The sequence below is a fragment of the Delphinapterus leucas genome, chromosome 14, assembly GCF_059928025.1.
Source record: "Delphinapterus leucas isolate spDelLeu-1000000601 "Yukka" chromosome 14, BTC_Dleu_Yukka2, whole genome shotgun sequence".
Lineage (NCBI taxonomy): Eukaryota > Metazoa > Chordata > Mammalia > Artiodactyla > Monodontidae > Delphinapterus > Delphinapterus leucas.
In genome coordinates, this window is record NC_143142.1 from 65,691,179 (window position 1) to 65,709,613 (window position 18,435).

General features: G+C 46.9%; 1 pseudogene; it reads right to left on the reverse strand.

Annotated features, from left to right (window-relative positions):
- Positions 1-11,103: 11,103 nt before the first annotated feature.
- Positions 11,104-14,169, reverse strand: LOC111180174 (cytochrome c oxidase assembly factor 8-like; annotated as a pseudogene).
- Positions 14,170-18,435: the final 4,266 nt, after the last annotated feature.

Here is an 18,435-nt window from a genome sequence, read left to right on the forward strand (position 1 = left end):
GACTGGGTTAGAGACTAAGAAATATATTCTTAACCTAATTCAGGTGACAGAGGAAAGGGCTGAAGCCTTCTTTCTGGCCGACTAAAGGAACCTTTTGAAATTGCCGAAAGGTAGAAGTATAGTCTGGGTGCCTCCATTGTGTCTTGTCTGACTTGGGAGTTCAGTGGCGCCCCCTCTACAAATTAGAGTCAAGGTGCTTCCATGGGGCCTCCTTTGACTATATGAACAAACTGAAACACTGAACTCCTTGGAAGGATGGATGCCAAGTAGGTACTAGAACAGCCACTGTTACCAAATGTACTTTTCTCAGTTTTCACCTCTGTTTTCAGCGCTACTTTCTATCCTTCAACCCAGGCTCTTGTTTATTCAGAGTAGCTGACATCTGCAAGGGATCTGTTGGAAGCTTTGAAATGAACTCAGTCCTGCTCATGTATCAATGGCTAGTAGACCTCTAACCAGTTCAGAGTTATAAACATTGTTAAAAGAAGATGCTTGTTATCCAAATTAATCTTTGCCCCGAGGTAGCCAAGCACATCAAAAGGAAAATTTCCTGTTAGGGTAGGAGATCACTGGGTCAGGGCGGTCACCTTACAAATAGGCTAGTCCTCTTTGGGAATCTTTCCTCTAATCAAGTCCCCTAAAATATTGCTGGGTTTCCACAGCTGATTTCATTCCTCCACTCCTGATGCTGCAGATCCCCTAAGCACCAGCATTTGTTTTTCCATCCCCCTCCTACCCGATGATTTCCATGGCAGCAGTAGTTGCCTTGAGAGGGGGAGAAAGGTGTCAAAGCTGTCTTTGCTAACTGTGGGTTTATCTATAAATTGGGAGTGGTTTTTCCTAAAAAAAAAGCTTAATAAGCAAATAAAAGGAATAAGAGTAAAACAACTATAAACTAGGGTTCAAGTCATTTGTCTTCCTAAACGTCTGTGGTTAGCAATACAGTGTAACTTTGACTTTCCTTATGTAATATCAGCACATGTATGTATCGTGGTGGTGAGACAGGCTGGGACCTCGGACCATTTGCTGCCGTGCCGCAGTGCTTGCACCTGGACACACCTCTCCTTGAGCGACAAAACATAAAGAAACTATATGGGACTAAAAATAACTGTGTGCATGAGCAGGTGGGGCAAATTCTGGACCCAAAATATACAAAGAGACCAAAAAACCCAACTGCCACTTTCTAAGAGCCTGGAGCAAAAACAGGCGTGTTGGGAGCAAAAGCGGGGTACTGAGCATGACCCTGTGCGCAGCACCACCTAAGGGGCGGGCAAACCACCTAAGCTACGCCTCCGGCCCAACCCCTGGACACATCCCTACCTTCACCCCCTATAAAGAACAAGTTCGCCCCCCTCGGGGAGCGGGGAGTGGGCAAGCAATGGAACCTGTTTTTTGTTCTCGCTCCCCCGTGCTGCAGCAGGGGCCCCAATAAAGCCTCACCTAAATTTCTTGTCTGGCCTCTAGAGACAAGAAATTGTCTTCCCCTCTATTGATTGGGGAAGGCCAAGAACTCTGGTTGGTAACAGTGGGAAGAGTCTGGAAGCTAGGACAGGTCTAAGCAGGCAAGGGTTTAGGACCAGAGGTCAGCTGTAGCAGCAAGGAGCAGAGTTATCTGGACCAGCGCTAATTATCTCAGCCCAGAGGTATTCACACTCAACTTTGTTTATCATTTCACAGGAAGTGGGTGATCATAGTCAGACGCCACATACAAACTTGGAAGCGTTGAGGCCGGGAGCAGAGGGTGGGATTATCTGAATGGAGATGATCAGAATGGAGAAACTAAGAGTATACTATAGAAGTAAACATATTTTTGCTTCTGCCCTGGTCATCATCCCAGGACAACTTCAGTGGGATTGCTGTGAAGCTAGACCCTCAACCAGTCACTGCGAAGGAGCATATTCCATCACGACCTCAACTCATTGCCTGTATTCTGTCGGAGATATCGGTCCTCCTGTGGGTCCTGTGTCTTTTTTTAAGACACGCTCGTCTTCTTTCTGATTAGGCTGTCCCAAACTCTCTACACAGGCTTTTTTTTTGGCCAATCAAAAAGAAACCCTCAGCGATGTGGCTTCACAGACCCTGCAGTTCGTTTCCCTGGTGACCCAACTGCACTGCTGCAGAATTGCTCTTTCCAAATATACAAAACTTCTTTTTTTTTTTTTTCTTTTTTTTTTATCATTTTGGCCACACCACACAGCGTATGGGATCTCAGTTCCTCAGCCTGGGCTTGCACTCAGGCCACGGCAGTGAAAGCGCTGAATCCCAACCACTAGACCACCAGGGAACTCCCAAAACTTACGTTTTGGATAGAACAACTTTAAGTAAACACACAATTACTTATTTACAATGGCATTTTTATTTTTTTTTATTTTTTTAACATCTTTATTGGTGTATAATTGCTTTACAATGGTGTGTTAGTTTCTGCTTCATAACAAAGTGAAGGCATTTTTATTTTTAAACAAAATTTTGAACATTAAAAAATGCCAAGATACCACTCAGATGGTGTAGTGGATGTGTGGAGGGCCAACTAGAAGCCCCCTTCAGAACTGAGGCACTCATCCCCCTGGCTGCTGGGAGCGTCGGCAGTTGAGGGCTCTCATCTGAGTCTGCCTGCAGGAATTACCCTCAGTCAACAAAGGGGCTTATGGTCACAGCCCCTCCCCAGAGGCAGTCCACAACCAGTGACCTCCTTGCCTGAAGACAGGACAACTCTGGAGGACTGTAGGAGCTGCACAGCTCCTGGTGGGATCAGCCAGGGCCTTTGTGACATCATAATTCACCTCTCCCCTGCCCAGTAGAAGTCCTGCCCTCAAACCTCCATCTCAGACAGTCTGTCTCCCAGGGAATCCAAGTGAAGACAGATGAGAATTTCCTAATCAGCTTGCAAGTGATGCAAGAGCTTCAAGGAGTGGAGACAGAGACTCAGGGTCAGCCCGTAGGGCCCAGAGGTGAGATATGGAGAAAACAGGAAGCCAATAATCACTGGCCTCTTATGCCTGTTGGCTTACGGTCAAAGTCACGTCTCTCACTCAGAAGGGCTTCCCCTTCACACATCACCCTGACTTTGGGAAGAGGAGAAAGCACCTGGCAGGCTTCTGCCTCCTCATTGACACATGGGAGAGAGAGGGAAAGAAGACTTTTCGTCCCTTGAAAGCCGGAGGTCAACTGAAGCTGAATGGAGAAGCTCGGCCTCTGGGAACAGGGTATCACAGCTGGAGGGGAGCTGATGGAAGGCGAAGACTCACTTTATAACTTTTCTCAACTCTTGTTCGATGGGAGCATGAGTGTGAGATGGGAAGTAGGAGGAAATAGTACCAAAAACAATTATAATATTAAGCATCGTGATACTCAAATGTATTTTTAGTCACTTATTGATGCTAATGAAACCCAGAGCGATCAGAACTGAAAGGTGGGCAACCAGGAGCCTCAGGAATGGATTTCCTCATCGCTCTTTGCTACAGATATTAGCCAGCATTCAGCCTTCCATTTTGACATAAATCCTGTCCTACTCCGATTCCTCACAGAATCACCCCACATTTTTAAAAAAAGTTAGAATAGGGCCTTTAAAAACAACCTTGGGTTAGCCCATGTAAATGAGTTTCACATTGCACAACAGATATATTTATGTAAATTTAGTTATGTAATAATGACTAATTAAAGGCATTATAAAGTCCTTTCATCTATGTTCCCTCATTTACCCTTTACAACAATATATGACAGGGGAGAAAACTGAAGCTCAAAGACATCAGTGGGTGGTCCCGGGCCTCTCAGTAAGTGGATGAACTTGGACTTAAACTTGGGTCTACAGACACTAAGCCTGTGTTATTTCCTTCCCTTAAAATAGCACTAGAAGAATTTACCTTCCAGAAGACTCCTGTATGAGTCTGTTTGTTCTCTGTATAAATCTGGATGTTCATCTATTACAAGGCGGGGGGCACCTGCTTTCTCTGAAGGAACACCCATTTCAAAACTTTCTCATAAGAAAACGACCAATGGGGCTTCCCTGGTGGTGCAGTGGTTGAGAGTCTGCCTGCCGATGCAGGGGACATGGGTTCGTGCCCCGTTCCGGGAGGATCCCACATGCTGCGGAGCAGCTGGGCCCGTGAGCCATGGCCGCTGGGCCTGCGCGTCCGGAGCCTGTGCTCTGCAACCGGCGAGGCCACAGCAGGGAGAGGCCCGCATACGGCAAAAAAAAAAAAAAAAAAAAAAAAGAAAACGACCAATGAAGAAACAACCTCTGTGGCGCTCAGGTGAGTGGGAGATTGGCATTCACTGAGATTTCCAAACTTGCCTAACTGGCTTGCTGTGGGACACCAGAATTGCCCACATTCCTGAAGAAATGTCCTAGAGATGTTTTACCGCAGAACCAACACACACAGTGGGAGGGGATGCTCCCTGAGGAGAGGAGCAGCTGGGGGACAGGAGCTGCCGTAGAGGATGGGGCTGCAAGGGAGGCCTGGACACTCCAGCTATTAGTGAGGCAGGCCCAGAGGGTTCTGGAAGAATAGAGGAGCCAGTGTGAAACCAGGCCCTATCCAGCCCCACTTCATTTAATCCTCACTCCGCTGCTATGAGATGAGTTTTCCTTTTGTTTCAAACATGGAACCCGAGGCTTGGAGAGGCTGAGTTGTCACAGGTCAGAACAATAAGTGGGATTTGAGTCCAGGCCTCTGACTCCAAATCTGCGGTTTTTAATCACTCGGTTCTATTGAGTCTGGAGGTAAGAAGGATAATGAACCGCACTGCATATTTAAAATATTTCTCCAACACTTACTCAGTGGAAAGGTCCAGGCTGAGAGGGACAGGTTGATGAGGGGGCAGCACCCAGCGTGGATACTTCCCTCAGCAGACAAATTCCTGCAGTCAGCATCCCCTCCCTCCTTGTGAGGCAGTCGGGGGCAGCACTGTGCTCCCCTGAGCTCACCTGAGTTGGGAGGTATGTCTTCTCCATCTTAATTAGCCCATCAGAGTATCCCTTATAAAAACAAGCAGTTCAGTGCCTGAGTGGCGGCCTCATAAACAGCATCGCCAGGAACGTGGCAGTGCTGAAGGCTGGATCCCAGGCGCTGCCGCCGCTCCCCATGTGGTCACCACAGACCACATCCGTGGACACTCTGGAGAAGTCTCACATTCTGTCTCCTGGCTTCGTTCTTTTTTTTTTTTTTTTTTTGCGGTACGCGGGCCTCTCACTGTTGTGGCCTCTCCCGCTGCAGATCACAGGCTCTGGACGCGCAGGCTCAGCGGCCATGGCTCACGGGCCCAGCCGCTCCGCGGCATGTGGGATCTTCCCGGACCGGGGCACGAACCCATAGTCCCCTGCATCGGCAGGCGGACTCTCAACCACTGCGCCACCAGGGAAGCCCCTGGCTTCGTTCCTTACGGCCTGCTCCTAGGCTCTGCTCAGGGCTGGCAGCCTGCCTGGGAGTGCTGACTCCACCTGGTCCTCCTCCATCTGGCCCGGCCACTCCTGTTCCATGGCAGGGGTGCAGGAACGCTCCTCTCTGCCAGGAGAACAGGAGCTGAGGGAACCTGGTGATTGCTACCTTCTTGGGTGGCTTCCTCCCAGGAGACATCCCCTGCTTCTCAGAATGCCAAGAGCCCCAGGAAATCAGAGGACATCCTGCATCTATCCACCTTAATCTGTAAGAAGTTTGGATTATAGGGGCACCATCGTCTAGGAAGTGTGCCCCAGGGTTTGCACAATATGGTGAATAACCAATGGCCTATTCTCTTCATTTGATTTACTGTCCGTAATCATCTACATATTTTACTGAGGCTGAAGTCCATGGAATTTTGTTGAAAAGGACTTGAACTGAGTATTTTTTATTTTATATTATTTGTTTATTTACTTTTGGCCTCACCATGCAGCTTGCAGAATCTTAGTTCCCTGACCAGGGATCGAACCTGGACCCTCGGTGGTGAAAGCCCTGAGTCTTAACCACTGGACCGCCAGGGAAGTCCATGAACTGAATATTTTTTAAAACTATAATTTTATACAGTCATTCAGACAGTTTTCCATCAAGGAATTAGTATTCTACCAGAATTCAGTTCACAATGGTGCAAATCTTATTGGGCCCAAGCCAATTTCAACATTTAGGAAAAGGTAAGCTAAAAGACTGTGCACAGGTGATGTGGGTGTGTGGGAATAAAGAAGAGAAATGGGGAAAGATGACCAGAGGTGACTGGCAAGGAAGGAAGACTCAGGAAAAGCCTGCATCTGCTATGATGTGCTTATCAGAAGGCTGGTAATTATTGGGAGAAAGGAAACACAAAAGATGAATATTCTGTCTAGGAGGTAAGCCAGCCTAGAGGTGTCGAGGAGCCTGTCCTAATCTATGTAAAGCAGGAAGGGTGGTCACCTGGTATTCACAAGATTCACCTGAGCTCTAAAGATGTGCAGGTTATTCCATGAATGAGAGACTCTGGAAGAACACTCGGCTGATGCTGGCAGAGTTTGAACTTCCTGGTGGAAGTTGGACCAGCCCAGCTTGCAGATGTGTACATAACTTCTCAATGCCTACTGGTGGGTTTGAACAAATTCCATGAAGATATAAATCAGCTAACACTATAAAGGAGTGTCATGAAGGCCAGGGGAAGATGCTGGTGCAGTGGGTCTGGCCACCACAGTGGCAGGCAGGAAGGTTTGGAACATCTGTGAATGTAACATCTGAATTCTCCTGTGTTATCCATCATGATGTCAATTTTCCCTTACCTTGTTCTGGAATAAGTCTCTCATGCATAATAAGTCGATACTCTAATAATGACTTAATTAATGGTCTTCCAATTTCCTTAGGAAAGAGAAATTAAATCCGTTAATTAAAGTGGGAAAATGAAGGAAAGAAAAAGCAAGTGGATTAGCCAAGATCTCACAGCTCAGTGACTCCCAACTTGAGATTTTTGACTTAGTAAATGGACCAGAGGAATGTACCCTGATGTCTTCTCTCCCTGTATCAGCTTCTTTCCACTCAAAATGTTGGGGTGACCAGCAGGATTCTTATTTTTTTCTGGTCCTTTAAGAAAGCAAAAGGCAATTTTTTGTACACAAATGTTCATAGTAGCATTATATGTAATAGCCCAAAGTGGAAACAATCTAAATGTCTGTCAACTGAAGGATAGTTGAACAAAAAGAGGATATCTATACAATGCAATATCATTCAGTCATAAAAATGAACTAAGGTCTGATACACACTACAATATGGATGAATTTTGAAAACATTATGCTAAGATAAAGAAGTCAGTCCAAAAGACCACATTTGTATGAATCCATCTGTATGGAATAGAGTAGAATCTATATGGAAATGTCCAGAATAGGCAAATCTATAGAAACAGAAAGTTGATTATTGGTTGCCTTGGGCTGAGGAACTTAGGGGTGAGGGGGTGATACAGGGTTACGTTTTTAAAAATTAATTAATTTATTGTTGGCTGTGTTGGGTCTTTGTTGCTGTGCGTGGGCTTTCTCTAGTTGTGGCAAGCGGGGGCTACTCTTCGTTGCGGTGTGCGGGCTTCTCATTGTGGCGGCTTCTCTTGTTGCGGAGCACGGGCTCTAGGCATGTGGGCTTCAGTAGTTGTGGCTCACGGGCTTAGTTGCTCCGTGGCATGTGGGATCTTCCCGGATCAGGGCTCGAACCCATGTCCCCTGCATTGGCAGGTGGATTCTTAACCACTGCGCCACAGGGAAGACCCCAGTATTTCTTTCTGAAACGATGAAAATGTTCTAAAATTGACTTTGCTGATGGTTTTGCAACTCTGTGAAAATACTAAAAATCATTGAACTGTACACTTTCAGTGGGTGAATAGTATGTTAACTATATCTCAATAGAATGGTTAAAAACCAGTAAGGAGAGACCATTAGTAAGATTTGGGGTGTTGTCGATGGGAAGCCTCAGTTTTTTTTGGACTTCTTGGCATAGTCCTGGGACCAGAGCTGAGTGCCAGTGCAAGGGGTAAAGGAGAGAGCCTGGACTGGACACACTGGAGGCTGAAGCCAGTAGGCATTCAATAACTGAATGAACAAGTATTGAAATTCCTGCCTCTTTGTTAATGCCCAATCAGTGAGGAGGGAGAGGAAAGAGTTTGGCTTAAGTCTTAGGATTTGGAGCTGGGAAGTGTTTCTGAGGGTGGCCCAAAGCAATTTTGAAGTAAGGTTTTAATAGAACCAACACTACTGTGTATTCATTCATCTCTTACTCCTCAGAGAGTACTCCTCTGGGGCCTCATTCGAGGTCTTGGTGCTGAGGGATTGAGAGGGGGAGGCCTTCATTTGGTACCCAACATGGAAACCTGGAACAGGAAACCAGCTGCCCTGAGAAATGTCATCTCCCATTGTAGCGTGTGGCATTATAAGTTAAACGTGAAGATTTCTCCAGCAGCAAAGCTCACCAAACACTGAAATGAGTCATCTCTGGGAAGATGTGGAAACCTTTATGTATGAGGACACATGGGAATTAGATACAACCCATTATGAGACTGGAACGTGGATTATTCGGCCTCTGGAAAGCCCACGGTCAATGGAGGCTGCAATTTCACCTGCTGAGGGATCAAGTTCAGGTGTGGTCTAGTGGGATGAACACAGTCAAATGGGTCATTTCACTCAAGTTTTAAACCGGCTCTTGCTACATTAATTTATTGGGTTATGCTAGGGCAAGACACTTGCGTCTACAAATCTAGTATAAAACTCTGAGCCAGGACTGGTTTTGAAAGAAATGGTGAAGCCATCCTGTGCTTTCCCCATCACCCCTGTACTTCAATTCAACTGTGCTGATGCCCAAGTGCCAGCGTTACACCAATCTAGTCCCTCCCCCTGTCTCTTATTAAGCTGGCTGGTAGAGAAGCTTCAGGAAGAGAATGGCTTAGGCTAAAACCTTCTGATAAACAAATTCATGCTAAGATATGTGTGACCAAGAGTTATTTAATGTGTTGCAATTTAAGAAAGGAAGTCAGTTACCTTAAGGAACAATTTAATGAACCCGTACCTCATTGCAGTGGAATTTTTTGTTTTGTTTTATTTTGTTTTAGGTGGCTGGGCTTTCTGGATGCTTCTTAATTGACCTCAGATCAGCGTATCTCCAACTTTAATGGACACATGAACAACCTGAGACTCTCGTTAAACTTGGCTCTAACTCAGTAGATCTGGGATGGGGCCTGAGAGTCTGCATTTCTATCAAGCTCCCATGGGGTGCTAACATGGCTAGTAGGGACCACCTTTTGAGAGTCCTTAGTGACCACCACCCTACATTCAGCAATACTAATGCACGCAGGAAGTTGAGCTGCTCTTTCTTGGAGTCCCCTTGACAAGTTGTACATCCTTTCATTAGAGCACTTAAGACATTGTGTTGTAATTATTTGTTTAGGGGCCAGCATCTCTATTACACTGAGAGCTCTCACACAGCATGTCTTACTCACCTCCACCTCCAGGTGGTCGGATAAGGTCATGAACTCTGAGAGCTCTTGCATGGTATCTCTGTTTCTGCTTGGCCATGTGGTGTAAACCAGTGCTTTTCAACCCTAACTGCAGATTAGGGGAATTTAAGAAATAATCAATGCCCAGGTACACTCCAGTGCTTTGATTCAATTGAGCTGTTTGGGGGCTTATGTAGGGATGATTTTAGAAGCCTTCCAGGGTCTTACAACTCAACAGTAAAAAGACAAATAAACCAACTGAAAAATGGTCAAAAGATTTGGAGAGATATTTCTCCAGAGAAGACATACAAGTGGCCAATATGTACATGAAGAGATGTGCAAAATCATGAGTCATTAGGGAAAGGCAAGTCAAAGCCTCGAGATACAACTTCACACCTGATAAGGTAGCTATAATAAAAAGTAAAAAAGAAAAAAAGAAAAGAAGTGTTGGTGAAGATGCGGAGAAATCAGAACATGTATCCACTGCCGACGGGAATCTAAAATGGTGCGGTTGCTTTGGAAAACAGCTTGGCAGCTCCTCAGAAAGTTAAGTATGGAGTTACCATATGATCCAGCAGTTTCATTCCCAGGTATGTCCCCAAGAGAACGGAAGACATATGTTCTCACAAAAACTTGTACATTAATGGACCTAACAGCATTATTCACGTTAGCCCCAAAGTGGAAATGACCCAAATGTCCATCAACGGATGAATAAATAAATAAACTGTGGTATATCCATACAATGAAATATCATTTGCCATAAAAAGGAATGAAGTACTGATACATGCATAGATGAACTTCAAAAACATTGCGCTAAGCGAGAAAAGCTAAAGGCCGCATATTGTATGATTCCATTTACATAAAATGTCCAGAATGGGCAAATCCATAAAGACAGAAAGTAGACTAGTGACTGCCAGGGGCTAGGGGAGGGAGGAATTGGGAGGCACGGGCTTTCTTTTCAGGGTGATGGTAATGTTTTAGGACTAGACGGTAGTGATCGTTGTACAACATTGTGAAGAATGTTCTAAAATGTTCTAAAAGCCATTGAATTGTCCACTTTAAAATGGTCAAATGATGTATTTTATGTTGTGTGAATTTCATCTCAAAAATAAAAAGTTAAAAACTTTCTGGGGATTCTGATTTGCAGCCAAGTTTGAGAACCTCGGTGTAAGGTAACCTGGGGTACATGTTCCAACATTTGCTATCAGAAGAGGATGGTGTTAAACTGAAGGTCTCAGCTTTAAATGCACATTGCCATGACCTGGGGACTGTTAAAAATGCCCATGTCTGGGTCCCCACTCCCCAAATCTGATTTGATTGTTCTGGAGGGGCGGACTGGACAAGCTCCTCAGGGAATTCTAACAGGTAGCCAAAGTGGAGACTGTGAAGCACAAGTTCCTAAACTTTAGGGTCACAGTGATCACCAGGAGGCCTGGAGGAGGAAGGGGTCACTGGGAACTTTTTTTAAAAATTTATTTTATTGGGGCTTCCCTGGTGGCGCAGTGGTTGAGAGTCCGCCTGCCGATGCAGGGGACACGGGTTCGTGCCCCGGTCCGGGAAGATCCCACATGCCGCGGAAAGGCTGAGCCCGTGAGCCATGGCCGCTGAGCCTGCGCGTCCGGAGCCTGTGCTCCGCAACGGGAGAGGCCACGACAGTGAGAGGCCCGCATAACGCAAAAAAAACCCACAAACAACAGTAACAAATTTATTTTATTGAAGTATAGTTCATTTATAATGTGTTAATTTCTGCTGTACAGCTAAGTTATTCAGTTATACATATATATATACATTCTTTTTGTTTGTTTGTTTGTTTTCACAGTGCTTGGGTTTTATTTAACATCACTTCCATGACCAAGAGCCAGCTTGGAATCCACAGTCAGGATGGAGCCACGTGGGCCACAGCACACCAGGACCCGCGTCCTCCCAGCCTGCCCTGCACACACAGCTCTTACAGCCCTCGTAAAACGAGCTCCTATAAGCAGCTGTTTCTCGTGGAAACTTAGATGCTGGGTGGGTGGGTCAGGGTGGGCTTCTAATTGCTGGTCTTCTTTCGTTTCAGTCTAAGCTTGTTCCAAATCCTCTCCAGGGCCACTTTTCCCATGAAGAAGGGAATAGCAAAATTACGCTTGTACCAGTCCCTTTTTATAGGTGGTTTGTCTGTATTAGGATCCAAGCAATGTCTACAAACTGCATGAAGTCTCTTTTATTCTATAATATTAGTTGCCCCGTGTAGAACCCACTGTCTACGCACTAGGGGTGCAAGCTGCTTTAGGGCTGCCACTCAAGTAACTTTAATCTGTCAATTTTATTTAAAAGTGCAAAAACTAAGTTGATAGCGACTTCTACCTGTTGTAATACATGTGCTTCTGAAAATTTTTACTTAAAAATTCCTTGTAAAATCAACCATTTCTTCTGCATTCAATGTTGCTTTTTGACCTGACTCAGCTCTCAGTTCCAGACCTTTGGCTTTCAGTCTTGAGTCAATAAATTTTTCTTTTTCCTTAAGAAAAGTCAAATTCTGGTTCTCCCAGAACTGTTGGTTCCATTCTTGTGTTTCTTGTCTTAATTCTCTTAACTTTTGTTCCAATGGTGATTCATTTTCAGGGACGTAGAAGTGAACAGGTCGAAGGTTTGAATATTTATCTGGGGGTCCTATCCAATCATGGCAAGATTTTCCTGGAGGGCAGAATCTTGAGACCTGCTAGTATTGGAGGGTCTCCTGCGGAGTCGGGGGGTGGCTGTGGCTCACTGTGGGGACAAGGACACTGGCAGCAGCAGTTCTGGGAAGCACTCCTTGGCGTGAGCCCTCCCAGAGTCCGCCATTAGCCCCACCAAAGAGCCCAGGTAGGCTCCAGTGCTCTACATTCTTCTTTATAGTCTTTTCCTTTATGGTCTATCACAGGATATTGAATATAGCTCCCTGTGCTACACAGTAGGACCTTGTTTATCCATTCTCCATATAATAGTTTGCATCTGCTTATCCCAAACTCCCAATCCATCCGTCCTCCACCTCTTCTTCCCCTTGGCAACAGCAAGTCTCTTCTCTATGTCTGTGAGTCAGTTTCTGTTTCACAGAAAAGTTCATTTGTGTCATATTTTAGATTCCACATATAAATGATATCATATGGCATGTCTTTCTCTTCTGACTTCACTTAGTATGATCACCTCCAGGTCCATCCATGTTGCTGCAAATGGCATTATTTCATTCTTTTTTTATGGCTGAGTAGTATTCCATGTTCTTTATCCATTCGTCCATCAATGGACATTTAGGTTGTATCCATGTCTTGGCTATTGTAAATAGTGCTGCTATGAACGTAGGGGAGCCTTTGTTATCAACAAGCTCCCCGGTGATGGTGATGCAGGTGGTCTGCACCACACTTTGAGAACACTGCTTTGGGGAAGGGATCTCAAAATTTAATGTGCATACAAGTCACCCAGGACCTTGTTAAAATGCAGCTTCTGGTTCAGCGTTTCTAACCAGCTCTCAGATGATGCCAGGGATACTGGTCTGCAGACCACACTTTGAGTCGCAAGGTTATAAAGCTGTGGTTCTCGGAGTGGGTTCTCTGGACCGGCATTAGCATCACCTGGGAACGCATTAGAGATGCAGATTCTCAGGCTCTACTTCAGACGTACAGAAGCTCTGTAGCTGATCTGTTTCAACAAGCCCTCGCAGTAATTCCGTTGCAGGCTGGGGTCAGAGAACCACTGCAGAGCACAGCAAGTGCTCTTACCCCCCAGAAATGCCTCACACAAAAGCCTGGACCAGCATCCCAATAAGGGAGCTGAGGGCTGTAAACTCAGAGGTGCCAGTGGCCTCAGGGGGCCACTGATTCTGAGCAAAGGAAGCCGTAGAGAAGGAGGTGTTAGAGTGGGGTGGTGGGCACCCCTGAGGACTAACGAGGTCTTCAGCCCAGGACGGTGGCAGAAGGAAAGGCCAGCACAGAACCGGGCCGTGGGGCAACAACGGTCAGGGGTGGGGGTGTACATTTGTGGCAGAAGTGAATCTGTGACCTAGGGCCTCCTGTCTTCACTGTGTCCCTTCTACAGCTCAGGCACCTGCCTTCCCAGGTCCCCAGACCCCTTGGGAAAGCTGCACAGCCACCCACTTATACGGAAGGTGTTAGGAACTTGATTTGCTACTTCTTCCTGGGTCATTTGCATTAAAAAGTGGCTTTCAGGGGAAAGCAATGTTTCTAAAGTGCAGTTTTAAGGTTTACGGTGCCTGGCTAGGAAGCTGCCTGGTCTTCAAATCACACGTCTCAGAGACAGCCTATGGGACAGATGAATGCGGCTCTGCCTCCAGCTTTCCCCGGTGAGGGCTGGCGGGGCCCCTCCCTGGGTTCGGGCCAGGCTGCAGGAGCTGAGGAATTCCCCCTCTGCTCAGCTGCCTCCTGGAATCTCTCACCGCCCTATCCTCTGTGGGAGAGAGGCAGCAATTAGCATAACTGGAACAGATCCTCTTTGTCTACATTCCAGACTGTGGGATTCAGGCCTCCCCCAGAGACATGTTAATTACGTGGAAGGGACCCTGGGTGCCCATTGGCACCAAATCCTCGCCGCAATGTTGCTGCTGCTGGAAATGAACCAGGTGTAGGTGAAGCCACAGCCCGGGCTTGTGCATTGATTAACCTGCTTCCCAACCAGGAAACCTGCTGCTCCAGTCCTTCAAGCTCTCTCAGTATCTTCCTCCTCCAAGTTTCCCCAGTCCTCTGTGGTCAGGAAAATATGCTTACTCTTGGCATGAGTATCTTCCATCACCTCACCCATGATTGGCTTTCCTTCCCATCTGGACTGTGGTTTCTTCACAGGGGACCTTGTTTTATACTTAATTAATGAATCAACCAAACAATCAATCAATGTTTGTTAAAGAAAGCTTTTTTGCCAAGCACCGTGCAAAGATCAGTAAGGCACCATCTGCAACAAGGCCTGTACAACTTAGTTAGGGGTGCAGGGGTACATAGCCAAGTGATCAGTTACATGCCAATGGTGAATAGAGGATGCTCTGGGAAGATTGAAGAGGGTTACAGAAATGTGTCTGGGAAGGAGTGAAAGGAGGAGCAATGGAGGGCTTCCTGGAAGAGGTGACATTTGAACAAGATTAAGGATGAGTAGGGTTTACCACATGGGGGTTACAGACAGAGGAAAAAGCATGTACAAAGTCACCTGGTGGGACAGAGTTTCGGGCTTTTCTGGGGTCACAGGCTTCAGAGGCGAACTGGAGAGGCAGGTGGCTGGGTCCTAGAAGGTTTTACCTTCCAAGCCAAAGAGTTTGGAGGTTGACTTGAGGGCACTGTGCAACCAGTGAAGGATTTGAATAAGGGGGTAGTGTGGTCAGAGTTTTAGAAAGAGAGGGCCACAGTGCGGAGGGCAGACTGGGGGGGATGACCTGGAAGGGGGGACTAGGGAGGCATCAGGAGGGTGGGATCAGGGAGACTGAGAAAGGAGGAGGCAGGGGCCGAGAGACCAGGTACCACAGGGTTTTATGAGATGAAGATGGGCGTGTTGGATTATCAATCATGAGGTTACTGGTGATTTAAGAGCAGTTTCAGTGGAGCGGGGAATAAGTGGAAGATACTTTCAAAAAGCTTTGCTTGGAAGGGTGGGAGATGATAAAATGAAGTGAAAGGAGAGCAGGGGTAGGGAAGACTTCTTTTTAAGACAGATTTTGTATATATCTCTATCGTTTCACTTTCCCAGTTTCACTGAAATTATCTGTGCGGGTGGATGCCTGCCTCTCTGACCACCCCAGCATCCCACGCATCCCAGTCTGGGTTAGGGGCTGCTCCTCTCTCAGAGCCCCAGCCCTATGAAGAGCTCTGGCAAAGCACACAGGTGGTGAACTGGGTTGTCAGTTTCTTACGTGTCTTCCTCTTTTTTTTTTTTAATAAATTTATTTTATTTATTTTTGGCTGCATTGGGTCTTTGTTGCTGTGCCCAGGCTTTCTCTAGTTGCAGCGAGCGGGGGCTACTCTTTGTTGTGGTGTGCAGGCTTCTCATTGCGGTGGCTTCTCCTGTTGCGGAGCACAGGCTCTAGGCACGCGGGCTTCAGTAGTTGTGGCATACAGGCTCAGTAGTTGTGGCCCGCGGGCTCTAGAGCACAGGCGCAGTAGTTGTGGCTCACGGGCTTAGTTGCTCCACAGCATGTGGGATCTTCCTGGACCAGGGCTCGAACCTGTGTCCCCTGCATTGGCAGGTGGATTCTTAACCACTGCACCACCAGGGAAGTCCCGTGTCCTTCTCTTGACCGTGAGGAGCACAAGAACTGAGCCCATGTAGCTAGGGGTTCCCAGAACCTATCCCGGTGCCTGGCACAAAGGAGGTGCTCAAAAAATGTGCCTTGAACCAGCTTGTGTGAATGAGATGGCTGATGAGGGCTCCTGCTTCCAGCCACTGCCTGGAGACCCAAGGGAGTGAACTGTGATTGTCCTCGTGCTGGAGCCACAAAGCATCTGGTGACTCTCGTGTGATCAAGAAAAATGGTGAAGAGCTGAGGGCTTTGAGGTTTCCCTGCTTGTCAACCTGGAGCCAATGCCTTGGGAATAAATGTCTAAGTGCAAGTTCAAGCATGTCCATATCAGGTATGTGGACCCAGAGTAGCTCACCTGTGTTCCTGGAACTGTTGTCTGTGGGTGCCAAGGGTGTGCTAAGTCTTATCCCTACTAGGTCACACAGTCTTCAAAGGAAGCAGAGTCATCAGTGATGATTTTGTAAACAGGGGCTGTAAGTGAAAGGCTCTGACCACTCACAGATGATGTTCCCTCCTCACTGATCCTTGAATTCTCTTGATCTCTGAGGGTGTGAGTTGTACCTTACCTGTACGGCAGGTAAGTTGTACCTGACGTAACCTCACTCTCCTCATCTGGAAAGTCAAGGCGTCATTCCAGCTCCAGTCGGCTTGGATTCTTCTTAATTTTTAGATCCTTTCTTGAGATTAGGTTTTGATAGGAAGAGCCTGGAAGGATGTTATGCACCTGAGAGGGAAGAAGGGCTTCTGTGGAGGGTGAGGGACTGAGAAATGGGAGGTTACGGCTCTGGGAAACACTTGTCCACTTCCCTACCCTCACGTCACTTCCCACACAATTGAGGAGTCAGGATGACCACAGCCGTGAGGCAGCCTAACAATCAAAGCACGTTCTTGGTGATGGCAAGTTCACATGAAGTCATATACATGGGCTCCAATGGGAAGTGGAAATTTGGACCAGATCTGTTCAGACCTGCCCTGAAAGTAACCCAAAGGCCCATGAGGTGGTCTCAGAACTCCTGGGACCGTTCTCTGTGGGATCTGCTCACTGGATCTGCTCTGGCCTGGACAGCCTCCAATTCTGTCCTGTGCTGTAACCAACCTCTCAAGGTAATCCAGGGCCAGATCAGACCCAGCCCATCGGGAGGAAAGGCAATCTCGCTGTTCTACAGAGAAAGCACTGAAGGAACCTCTGTCTGCCCTTGATGCCATGAAGACGCTACCCCACGAAGGCCTGGTTTGGAGTCTCGGTGGATAGAGCAGAGATTCTGCGAGAGCTTTCTTCACCCCCTGGTTGTGATCAGGCAGCGAGAGCGTATGCTGTGACTCGGTCAGAGCTCGCTGTAAGGAGTGGTTATCACATCTCAAATTGAGGAGACCATCCCTGATGCTTTGTTGCCAATTGGGCTTGAGAGGATGAAGAAGTTACAGGATCTTCAGAGTCTGTTTGTAACTTTCAGTACGATAATCACTCTCTAAAAAAGCAGGTATTTGCGCTTTCACAGGAAACGTACGCGAACTAGGAGTCAGAAGACCTGAGTGATTCTGCCACTTAAAAGCCAAAAACCCTTCACAACCTGGGTGTCAGTTTTCACGTCTCTAAAATGGGAATAAGAGTACCTGTCTTAGGCCCTCACGGGCTAGTCTTGAGGATCAAGTGAGCTAAAAATGTGAAAGAGCCCTTGCAGTAAGGGATGGTACTTTTGATTACAAATCACCTGGACTTTCCCTCCTCCAGATATTCGCTAAATCAGAACACGTGGGCCCACAGGGTGTGGGCCACACGGGTATATGTGGGTGTGGGGCTCTTTCAGCCCAGTTTGGGGTCCTCCAGCTGGTAGCACAGTCTGCTGCCTTGTGTCTCTTGCTCATTTTGTCCTACAGAAGAGCCAGCGAGGGCTTCAAAGCAGGAAATGTTTTCACAGTTTCTGCCACGAGAAAACCAAGCTTTCCCAGGCTGTACTTCGAGCCCCGCCTTGCTGGAGAAGATCGGAGACTGGTCTTTATCTCTGTGATAGTTAGACCCTTTATAGTCAGTCAGGCATTTTATTGTTTCCCCAGTGATGACATGGTTGGAATTCAGCCCATGTCTTTGTAGTACTTGCCGGTGTCAGATTAATAAGGGGGAAGGAGAAGGAATCATGTGCTGGACAATGAAAGCTGTGAGCCTGGGACTTTACAAACTCCCAGCAATTCTCTTTTGGTCGGGAGGCAGCTGTGCTAGGAAGGGTCGAAGATCTGGAATTCTTTCTGATCTGGCTGCTGGGAGTGGGGCAGGGGGCTTGTAAGTCTCTGGGCATCATCTTGTTAAAACTCTCTTATATGAAGCAGGCCAGTGCCAGAAGAGGGGCTTGTCTGGGGACCATCTTTGAGTGGTGGCTGAGCCAAAATGTCAGCATCAGGACTGTGGAACTTAGCCAGAAACAGATCAATTTCATGCAGAGAGCAACTTTGAATAGGGAAGCAAGGATCAATAACTTAGGATTCCGACTCTTCAGGAATCTACAGGAAAGGATATTGAATATAGCCACATACGGTTATGACCCGGGGGGACTGTGGTGACCACTACTAGGGAGGTACCAACACTGTGTGAAGGGGGATTTAGAGTTTTGCTATAGTCTTAATGTGTGTCCCCCCAAATTCCTATGTTGAAGCCTAATCCTCAATGTGATGGTATTAGCAGATGGGGTCTTTGGGAAGTGGCCTCTAATGTCATGAGGGTGGAGCCCTCATGGACGAGATTAGTGCCCTTATAAAAGAGATCTCAGAGAGCTCCCCAGCCCCTTCTACTA